Source organism: Lolium rigidum, chromosome 3 (assembly GCF_022539505.1).
Source record: "Lolium rigidum isolate FL_2022 chromosome 3, APGP_CSIRO_Lrig_0.1, whole genome shotgun sequence".
NCBI classification, from domain to species: domain Eukaryota; kingdom Viridiplantae; phylum Streptophyta; class Magnoliopsida; order Poales; family Poaceae; genus Lolium; species Lolium rigidum.
The window spans coordinates 20,626,603-20,638,195 of NC_061510.1; positions in this window are offsets into that span (position 1 = coordinate 20,626,603).

An 11,593-nucleotide genomic window follows, 5' to 3' on the forward strand; every position below is an offset into this window, starting at 1 on the left:
TTGCAAGCTAATATTCTTGCAAAGTGCAAAGCCCTTTGGGGCAAGGCACCATAGTCTTACCTTTTCTTACCATAAGCCTATCCCAAGTTTATACATTACAAGTTTTACTTGTTGTTTTCCAAGAATTACTTTTATAGTTAACTTTGGTCAAAGTAAAGAAGTTTACTAGAGTAGTAAAGTTAGTCTAAATCAAGCAAAGCAAGATAGCACCCCTCATGATTTAGAGCTAGTGCTAATGATTAAAACTTGACTACTCTAGATGGGAACAATGTGACTGGAAATGAAATTTGAAACCTTGGAATGATGAAGCATTCCATTGAATGATTTTTGAAGGTGAATATGACAAAGAGAAGATGGTGATTTTTGATAAAACTGATATTTGTTTGAATGCGATACCTTTCCAATATTGAGTACCCCCACAATACCTGATTATGGGTAGGGCTTAACTGGAAGTTTATGCATCTTAGTATGGGTTCCCTCTGAACACACGTCATAGGGGTTATGCTTGAGGCTGCCTCCGTTATTGAGAAATGATGTGAATTGAGGTAAATTGTACGGCCAAGCCCTGTGCAGTTCCCAGGTTGACAGTTGGTCTTCACTGGGAGGCCAAGCTCATGGGGAGAGGTGCTCATACTAGGATTTGTAAGTGAAAGGTTATGGTTGATGATCCGCGTACTGTGTTACGATGATTCGGGGTAATCCCGACGGATGAAGTCAAATGTTGTGGCACAAGTGTGCAACCTCTGCAGAGTGTAAATCTATTCGAATAGCCGCATCCACGGATACGGACGGTTGGAAAGGCCATACAGTTTCCGATATCAAATTCTTGAAAATGATGTTGAAATGAGATGGTGAAATGACTTGTGGTGAATTGAATTGAAATCACCACTTGAATGGTGGGAATGACACTAATGTTCCCACTTGAGTTAGTTAGCACATGAATAAGTTTTTACGCAAATACTTGTGAACTAAAATTGGCTTTATGCAAATAAACTAGAGCTTAGCAAAGGTTACTAGAAATGTCTAGCACTTACACTAGTATTAGTTTGCGAGTACTTGAAGTACTCACGACTTTGTCCCTGGCTATTCAAATGGCCAGAGTATGAAGATGAACAAGGAGATGACCAGCAGGACGCCTACGACAACTAGGAGTCTTCCGACGTCAAGCGTTGGCCCATGGACTAGAGAGTCCTTGTATCTTACGCTTCCGCTATGAACTTGTGTTTGTTCATTGATCGATAGATCAACTATTCGTGCAATATGGATCATGTGATTCCAATTTGTAAGACATTATGGTTTGTAATGAATGATGATTGTGATACTTAACTATTATGCCTCGCAACAACAATATTCCTGGGATTGCGATGTATGACATAATAGGCATCCGGACTTAAAAATCCGGGTGTTGACAATCCAAAACCTTGAGCCAAAACCTATGCCATTTGTGTCCACCATACCTACCTACTATGTGGTATTTCCTGCCATTCCAAGTAAATACTTCATGTGCTACCTTTAAATAATTCAAAATGCTTCTCAATTTGTGTCAATGTTTTATAGCTCATGAGGAAGTATGTGGTGTTTTATCTTTCAATCTTGTTGGGCAGCTTTCACCAACGGACTAGTGGCTTCATCCGCTTATCCAATAATTTTGCAAAAAGAGCTGGCAACGGGGTTCCCAGCCCCAATTAATCAACTTTCATTAATAATTCTCTTCACATGTTTTGCTCTGATTCGTTAGTAAGCAACTTAATTTTGCAAATAGACACTCCTCCATGGTATGTGAAATGTTGGAAGGCACCCGAGGATTCGGTTAGCCATGGCTTGAGAAAGCAAAGGTGGGGAGGAGTGTCATCTAAATAAAACTAAAAAGGCACTCCTTCATGGTATGAGATTGTTGGCAGGCACCCGAGGATTCGGTTAGCCATGGTTTGTGAAAGCAAGGTTGGAAGGAGTGTCACCCAAAAATAAAAATAAATTAAACTAAAGTACATGTGAGAGATAATGTTCATGGGAGCCGCTCTTCGAAAGTCTGTTTGGCAAGGAGGTTAGAGTGCCCACTACCATTCGTTGACAACAACAAACACCTCTCAAAACTTTACTTTTATGCTCTCTACATGATTTCAAAACTTAAAAAGCTCTAGCACATGATTTAATCCCTGCTTCCCCCTGCGAAGGGCCTTTCTTTTACTTTATGTTGAGTCAATTTACCTACTTCCTTCCATCTTAGAAGCAAACACTTGTGTCAACTGTGCATTGATTCTTACATACTTGCTTATTGCATTTATTATATTACTTTATGTTGACAATTATCCATGAGATATGTATGTTGAAAGTTGAAAGCAATTGCTGAAACTTATATCTTCCTTTGTGTTGCTTCGATGCCTTTACTTTGAATTTATTGCTTTATGAGTTAACTCTTATGCAAGACTTTTGATGCTTGTCTTCAAAGTACTATTCATGAAAAGTTTTGATATATATTATCTATTTGTTAGCAACTATAGATCATTGCCTTGAGTCACTGCATTCATCTCATATGCTTTATAATAGTATGATCAAGGATATGTAAGTAGCATGTCACTACAAAAATTATTCTTTTTATCGTTTACCTACTCGAGGACGAGTAGGAACTAAGCTTGGTGACGCTGATACGTCTCCAACGTATCTATAATTTCTGATGTTCCATGCTTGTTTTATGACAATACTTACATGTTTTGCTCACTCTTTATAATGTTTTTATGCGTTTTCCAGAACTAGCCTATTAACAATATGCCGAAGTGCCAGTTCCTGTTTTCTGCTGTTTTTGGTTCCAGAAAGGCTGTTCGGGCAATATTCTCGGAATTCGACGAAACAAAGACCCAGTATCTTATTTTTCCCGGAAGACCCCAGAACATTGAAGGAGAGTCGGAGGCGGGCCAGGGGGCCACCACATGCCAGGGCCGCGCGGGCTCCACCCTGGCCGCGCCGGCCTATGGGGAGGAGGCCCCAGGCGCCCTCCTGCGCCGCCTCTTCGCCTATATAAGCCCTTTCGACCTAAAACGCGATACCAATTGACGAAACTCCAGAAAGACTCCAGGGGCGCCGCCGCCATCGCGAAACTCCAATTCGGGGGACAGAAGTCTCTGTTCCGGCACCCTGCCGGGACGGGGAAGTGCCCCCGGAAGCCATCTCCATCGACGCCACCGCCTCCATCATGCTCCGTGAGTAGTTCCCCCATGGACTACGGGTTCTAGCAGTAGCTAGCTGGTACTCTCTCTCCCATATACTTCAATACAATGATCTCATGAGCTGCCTTACATGATTGAGATCCATCTGATGTAATTGGTGTTGTGTTTGTTGGGATCCGATGGATGATACATTATGATTAGTCTATCTATAAAGTTTGTGAAGTTATTGTTGCTGCAATCTTGTTATGTTTAATGCTTGTCACTAGGGCCCGAGTGGCATGATCTTAGATTTAAGCTCTATACTTATTGCTTAGATTGTATCTACAAGTTGTATGCACATGTCTATGTCCGGAACCAAAGGCCCCAAAGTGACAGAAATTGAGACAACTGGAGGGGAAGGCGTAGGTATGAGGATCACATGTTTTCACCAAGTGTTAATGCTTTGCTCCGGTGCTCTATTAAAAGGAGTACCTTAATATCTAGTAGATTCCCTTGAGGCCCGGCTGCCACCGGCTGGTAGGACAAAAGATGTTGTACAAGTTTCTCATTGCGAGCACGTATGACTATATATGGAAAACATGCCTACATGATTAATAATCTTGATGTTCTATCTTAATGCTATTTCAATCCTATCAATTGCCCAACTGTAATTTGTTCACCCAACACTTGTCACTTGTTATTGGAGAGTTACCACTAGTGTAAATCGCTGGGAACCCCGGTCCATCTCTCATCATCATATACTCGTTCTAAATGTCATTGGAAGTAGTATCAACTATTTTCTGGTGCCATCGCCTCTGTGTTATTGACTACTGTCTGCTGTGTTATCATGTACTATTCCTCTCATATTACTGCTGCTTTCACATCACCCCTGTTACTAGTGCTTTTCCAGGTGCAGCTGAATTGACAACTCAGTTGTTAAGGCTTATAAGTATTCTTTACCTCCCCTTGTGTCGAATCAATAAATTTGGGTTTTACGTCCCTCGAAGACTGTTGCGATCCCCTATACTTGTGGGTTATCATTGGGCAATTGACAAATAAAGAGGGCATAACAATGCACATACATATCATGATGAGTAAAGTGAGATTTAATCGGGCATTATGACAAAGTACATAGACCGCTATCCAGCATGCATCTATGCCTAAAAAGTCCACCTTCGGGGTAGCATCCGCACCCCTTCCAGTATTAAGTTGCAAACAACAGACAATTGCATTAAGTATGGTGCGTAATGTAATCAACGCAAATATCCTTAGACAAAGCATCGATGTTTTATCCCTAGTGGCAACAACACATCCACAACCTTAGAACTTTCTGTCACTATCCCAGATTTAATGGAGGCGTGAACCCACTATCGAGCATAAATACTCCCTCTTGGAGTCACAAGTATCAACTTGGCCAGAGCCTCTACTAGCAACGGAGAGCATGCAAGATCATAAACAACACATATATGATAGATTGATAATCAACTTGACATAGTATTCCATATTCATCGGATCCCAACAAACACAACATGTAGCATTACAAATAGATGATCTTGATCATGATAGGCAGCTCACAAGATCTAACAATGATAGCATGCTTGTGACGGTAAATGATGACCCACAAGTATAGGGGGTGTATCATAGTATCTTCGATAAGTAAGAATGTCGATCCCAACGAGGAGCAGAAGGTGTTGACAAGCAGTTTCGATGAAGGATTCACTGTAAATGCTCACGGACAAGTATTCGGGGGTTTTGATGTAGCAGTTGAATAAAGTACGAGTAAGTAAAGTGCGAGAGTAACAATTGCAGCGAGTGGCCCAATCCTTTTTAGCACAAAGGACAAGCCGGTTTGTTTACTTATAATGACCAAACGTTCTCGAGGACACACGGGATTTTAGTCTAGTGCTTTCGCTACATACGGCTAATTAATCTTCATTGTTTTGATAAGTGTTGTGTGGGTGAACCTGTGCTAATGTACCGCCCTTCCTAGGAATAATACATACTTGTGATTATACCCCTTGCAAGCATCCGCAACTACAAGAAAGTAATTAAGATAAATCTAACCACAGCCTTAAACTCTGAGATCCTGCTATCCCTCCTGCATCGATATACCAACGGGGGCTTAGGTTTTTGTCACTCCGGCAACCCCGCAATTGGCAAACGAGTACAAGATGCATTCCCCTAGGCCCATAAAGGTGAAGTGTCGTGTAGTCGACGTTCACACGACACCACTAGAAGAATAACACCACAACTTAAATATCATAACATTGAATATTACTCAACCATACTTCACTACTAACATTTAGACTTCACCCATGTCCTCAAGAACTAAACGAACTACTCACGAGACATCATATGGAACATGATCAGAGGTGATATGATGATGATTAACAATCTAAACATAAACCTTGGTTCAACGGTTTCACACAATAGCATCAATAACAAGTAGAAATCAATACCGGGAGAGTTTCCCCTATCAAACAATCAAGATCAAACCCAAATTGCTACGGCGGTGACGATGTCCAGCGGTGGAGACGACGGTGATGATGGTGAAGATGATGATGATGGTGATGGAGATGATGTCCAGCTCGATGACGGTGACGATGGCGTCGATTTCCCCCTCCCGGAGGGAATTTCCCCGGCGGATTTCAGCCCGCCGGAGAGCTCTTTTCTCTCTGGTGTTCTCCGCCCCGCAGAGGCGGCTGTAACTCTTCGCGAGGTATCCTCTGTGGCTTAGGTCTTCGGGACGAAGGATTTCGCGAAGAAAAGGAGGCGAGAGGGGCTGTGGGGCCCCCTCCTCATAGGGCGGCGCGGCCAGGCCTTGGGCCGCGCCGGCCTATGGGGTGGGCCCACCTCGGGTCCCCTCAGCTCCCCTTTCTGGCTCTCTTCATCATCTGGAAAATAGGATTTTTGGTATAATTTCCGTCAACTGTTGATCTTCCGAAATATTGCATTCTGACGGTGCTTTTTCCAGCAGAATCCTGGCTCCGGTGCTTGATCCTCCAATAATCATGAAACATGCAAAATAGATGAAATAACATAAGTATTATGTCCAAATATGAAATATATCAATGAATAACAGCAAATTATGATATAAAATAGTGATGCAAATTGGACGTATCAGTAAAGCACTCGTCCGTTGGGAACCCCAAGAGGAAGGTGTGATGCGTACATCGACGAGTTTTCCCTCAGAAAGAAACCAAGGTTATCGAACCAGTAGGAGTCAAGAAGCACGTTGAAGGTTGATGGTGGCGGAGTGTAGTGCGGCGTAACACCAGGGATTCCGGCGCCAACGTGGAACCTGCACAACACAACCAAAATACTTTGCCCCAACTTAACAGTGAAGTTGTCAATCACACCGGCTTGCTGTAACAAAGGATTAGATGTATAGTGTGGAAGATGATGTTTGCGAAGAACAGTAGAAACAAGTATTGCAGTAGATTGTATTCGATGTAAAGAATGGACCGGGGTCCACAGTTCACTAGTGGTGTCTCTCCGATAAGAATAAGCATGTTGGGTGAACAAATTACAGCTTGGGCAATTGACAAATAAAGATGGCATGACAATGCACATACATGTTATGATGAGTAGTGTGAGATTTAATTGGGCATTACGACAAAGTACATAGACCGCTATCCAGCATGCTTCTATGCCTAAAAAGTCCACCTTCAGGTTAGCGTCCGCACCCCTTCCAGTATTAAGTTGCAAACAACAGACAATTGCATTAAGTATGGTGCGTAATGTAATCAACACAAATATCCTTAGACAAAGCATTGATGTTTTATCCCTAGTGGCAACAACACATCCACAACCTTAGAACTTTACGTCACCTGTCCTCGGATTTAATGGAGGCATGAACCCACTATCGAGCATAAATACTCCCTCTTGGAGTTAAGTAACGACTTGGCCAGAGCCTCTACTAGCAACGGAGAGCATGCAAGATCTTAAACAACACATATATGATAGATTGATAATCAACATAACATAGTATTCCATATTCATCGGATCCCAACAAACGCAACATGTAGCATTACAAATAGATGATCTTGATCATGTTAGGCAGCTCACAAGATCCAACAATGATAGCACAATGAGGAGAAGACGACCATCTAGCTACTGCTATGGACCCATAGTCCAGGGGTGAACTACTCACACATCAATCCGGAGGCGATCATGGCGATGAAGAGTCCTCCGGGAGATGATTCCCCTCTCCGGCAGGGTGCCGGAGGCGATCTCCTGAATCCCCCGAGATGGGATTGGCGGCGGCGTCTCTGGAAGGTTTTCCGTATCGTGGCTCTCGGTACTGGGGTTTTCTCGATGAAGGCTATATGTAGGCGGAAGGGTAGGTCAGGGGGCGCCTCGTGGCCCCACTTCATATCTCTTCCAATCTTCTGGAAGCTTCGTTGAAAAATAAGACCCTGGGCGTTGATTTCGTCCAATTCCGAGAATATTTCCTTACTAGGATTTCTGAAACCAAAAACAACAGAAAACAGCAACTGGCACTTCGGCATCTTGTCAATAGGTTTGTGCCGGAAAATGCATAAATATGACATAAAGTGTGTATAAAACATGTGAGTATCATCAATAAAGTAGCATGGAACATAAGAAATTATAGATACGTTTGAGACGTATCAAGCATCCCCAAGCTTAGCTCCTGCTCGTCCTCGAGTAGGTAAACGATAACAAAGATAATTTCATAAGTGACATGCTATCATAATCTTTATGAATGAAGTGATTCGAAGCAATGGTAAATACAATGATTAAACAACTGAATCGTATAGCAAATACTTTTCATGAATAGTACTTTCAAGACAAGCATCAATAAGTCTTGCATAAGAGTTAACTCATAAAGCAATAAATTCTTAGTAAAGGCATTGAAGCAACACAAAGGAAGATATAAGTTTCAGCAGTTGTTTTCAACTTTCAACATGTATATCTCATGGATAATTGTCAACGCAAAGTAATATGATGAAAGCAAATAAGCAAGTATCTAAGAATCAATGCACAGTTAACACAAGTGTTTGCTTCTAAGATGGAAGGAAATAGGTAAACTGACTCAACATAAAAGTAGAAGAAAGGCCCTTCGCAGCGGGAAGCAGGGATAAATCATGTGCTAGAGCTTTTCAAGTTTTGAAATCATAAAGAGAGCATAAAAGTAAAGTTTTGAGAGGTGTTTGTTGTTGTCAACGAATGGTAGTGGGCACTCTAACCCCCTTGCCAGAAAGACTTTCAAAGAGCGGCTCCCATGATTATTTTATTTTTGGGTGACACTCCTTCCAACCTTTGCTTTCACAAACCATGGCTAACCGAATCCTCGGGTGCCTTCCAACAATCACATACCATGAAGGAGTGTCTATTTATTTTAGTTTTATTTTTGAGATGACACTCCTTCCACCTTTACTTCCTCAAGCCATGGCTAACCGAATCCTCGGGTGCCTTCCAACAATCACATACCATGGAGGAGTGTCTTTTTTGTAAAATTATGAAGGTTAATTAATTGGGGCTGGGAACCCCATTGCCAGCTCTTTTTGCAAATTATTGGATAAGAGGATGAAGCCACTAGTCCATTGGTGAAAGTTGCCCAACAAGATTGAAAGATAAACACCACATACTTCCTCATGAGCTATAAAACATTGACACAAATAAGAGATAATACATTTTGAATTGTTTAAAGGTAGCTATACGCGTACAGCACGCGTCCGTTGGGAACCCCAAGAGGAAGGTGTGATGCGTACAACGGCAAGTTTTCCCTCAGTAAGAAACCAAGGTTTATCGAACCAGTAGGAGCCAAGAAGCACGTTGAAGGTTGATGGCGGCGGGATGTAGTGCGGCGCAACACCAGGGATTCCGGCGCCAACGTGGAACCTCGCACAACACAACCAAAGTACTTTGTCCCAACGAAACAGTGAGGTTGTCAATCTCACCGGCTTGCTGTAACAAAGGATTAGATGTATAGTGTGGATGATGATGTTTGCGAGAAAACAGTAGAACAATTGCGATGAGATTGTATTTCGGATGTAAAGTATAGGACCGGGGTCCACAGTTCACTAGCGGTGTCTCTCCCATAAGAATTAGCATGTTGGGTGAACAAATTACAGTTGGGCAATTGACAAATAATGAAGGCATAACAATGCACATACATGATATGAAGAGTATTGTGAGATTTAATTGGGCATTACGACAAAGTACATAGACCGCTATCCAGCATGCATCTATGCCTAAAAAGTCCACCTTCAGGTTATCATCCGAACCCCTTCCAGTATTAAGTTGTAAACAACAGACAATTGCATTAAGTATGGTGCGTAATGTAACCGACAACTACATCCTCGGACATAGCATCGATGTTTTATCCCTAGTGGCAACAAGCACATCCACAACCTTAGAACTTTCTATCACCGTACTGCATTTAATGGAGGCATGAACCCACTATCGAGCATAAATACTCCCTCTTGGAGTTACAAGCAAAAACTTGGCCAGAGCCTCTACTAGCAACGGAGAGCATGCAAGATCATAAATAACACATGATAGATTGATAATCAACATAACATAGCATTCACTATCCATCGGATCCCAACAAACACAACATATAGTATTACAGATAGATGAACTTGATCATGTTAGGCAGCTCACAAGATCCGACAATGATAGCACAATGAGGAGAAGACAACCATCTAGCTACTGCTATGGACCCATAGTCCAGGGGTGAACTACTCACACATCACTCCGGAGGCGACCATGGCGGTGTAGAGTCCTCCGGGAGATGATTCCCCTCCCAGGCGGGGTGCCGGAGGCGATCTCCTGAATCCCCCGAGATGGGATTGGCGGCGGCGGTGTCTCTGGAAGGTTTTCCGTATCGTGGCTCTCGGTACTGGGGGTTTCGCGACGAAGGCTATAAGTAGGCGGAGGAGATAGGTCAGGGGCCACACGAGGGCCCCACACCACAGGCCGGCGCGGCCAAGGGCCAGGCCGCGCCGCCCTTCGTAAGTCCTCCGGTCTTCTGGAAGCTTCGTGGAAAAATAGGCCCCTGGGCATTGATTTCGTCCAATTCCGAGAATATTTCCTTACTAGGATTTCTGAAACCAAAAATAGCGAGAAAACGACAAGCTGGCTCTTCGGCATCTTGTTAATAGGTTAGTGTCGGAAAATGCATAAATATGACATAAAGTATGCATAAAACATGTAGGTATCATCAATAAAGTAGCATGGAACATAAGAAATTATCGATACGTCGGAGACGTATCAGCATCCCCAAGCTTAGTTCCTACTCGTCCCGAGTAGGTAAACGATAACAAAGATAATTTCTGGAGTGACATGCCATCATAATCTTGATCATACTATTGTAAACATATGTAATGAATGCAGCGATCCAAGACAATGGTAAAGACAATGAGTAAACAACTGAATCATATAGCAAAGACTTTTCATGAATAGTACTTTCAAGACAAGCATCAATAAGCTTTGCATAAGAGTTAACTCATAAAGCAATAAATTCGTAGTAAAGGTATTGAAGCAACACAAAGGAAGATTAAGTTTCAGCGGTTGCTTTCAACTTGTAATATGTATATCTGATGGATAGGTGTCAACATAAAGTCGTACGATGAATGCAAATATGCAAGTATGTAAGAATCAATGCACGGTTAACACAAGTGTTTGCTTCTTGAGGTGGGAGGAAATAGGTAATCTGACTCAACATAAAAGTAAAAGAAAGGTCCTTCAAAGAGGAAAGCATCGATTGCTATATTTGTGCTAGAGCTTTTATTTTGAAAACATGAAACAATTTTGTCAACGGTAGTAATAAAGCATATGTGTTATGTAAATTATATCCTACAAGTTGCAAGCCTCATGCATAGTATGCTAATAGTGCCCGCACCTTGTCCTAATTAGCTCGGATTACCTAGATTATCACCGCAATACATATGTTTTAACCAAGTGTCACAAAGGGGTACCTCTATGCCGCCTGTACAAAGGTCTAAGGAGAAATCTCGCATTGGATTTCTCGCTTTTGATTATTCTCAACTTAGACATCCATACCGGGATAACATAGACAACAGATAATGGACTCCTCTTTAATGCTTAAGCATTCAACAACAATTAATTTTCTCATTAGAGATTTGAGGATTGTTGTCCAAAACTGAAACTTCCACCATGAATCATGGCTTTAGTTAGCGGCCCAATGTTCTTCTCTAACAGTATGCATGCTCAAACCTTTCAACTCATGGTAAATCGCCCTTACTTCAGACAAGACGAACATGCATAGCAACTCACATGATATTCAACAAAGAGTAGTTGATGGCGTCCCCATGAACATGGTTATCGCACAACAAGCAACTTATAAGAAATAAAATGCATAAGTACATATTCAATACCACAATAGTTTTTAGGCTATTTGTCCCATGAGCTATATATTGCAAAGATAAAGGATAGAAATTTAAAGGTAGCACTCAAGCAAT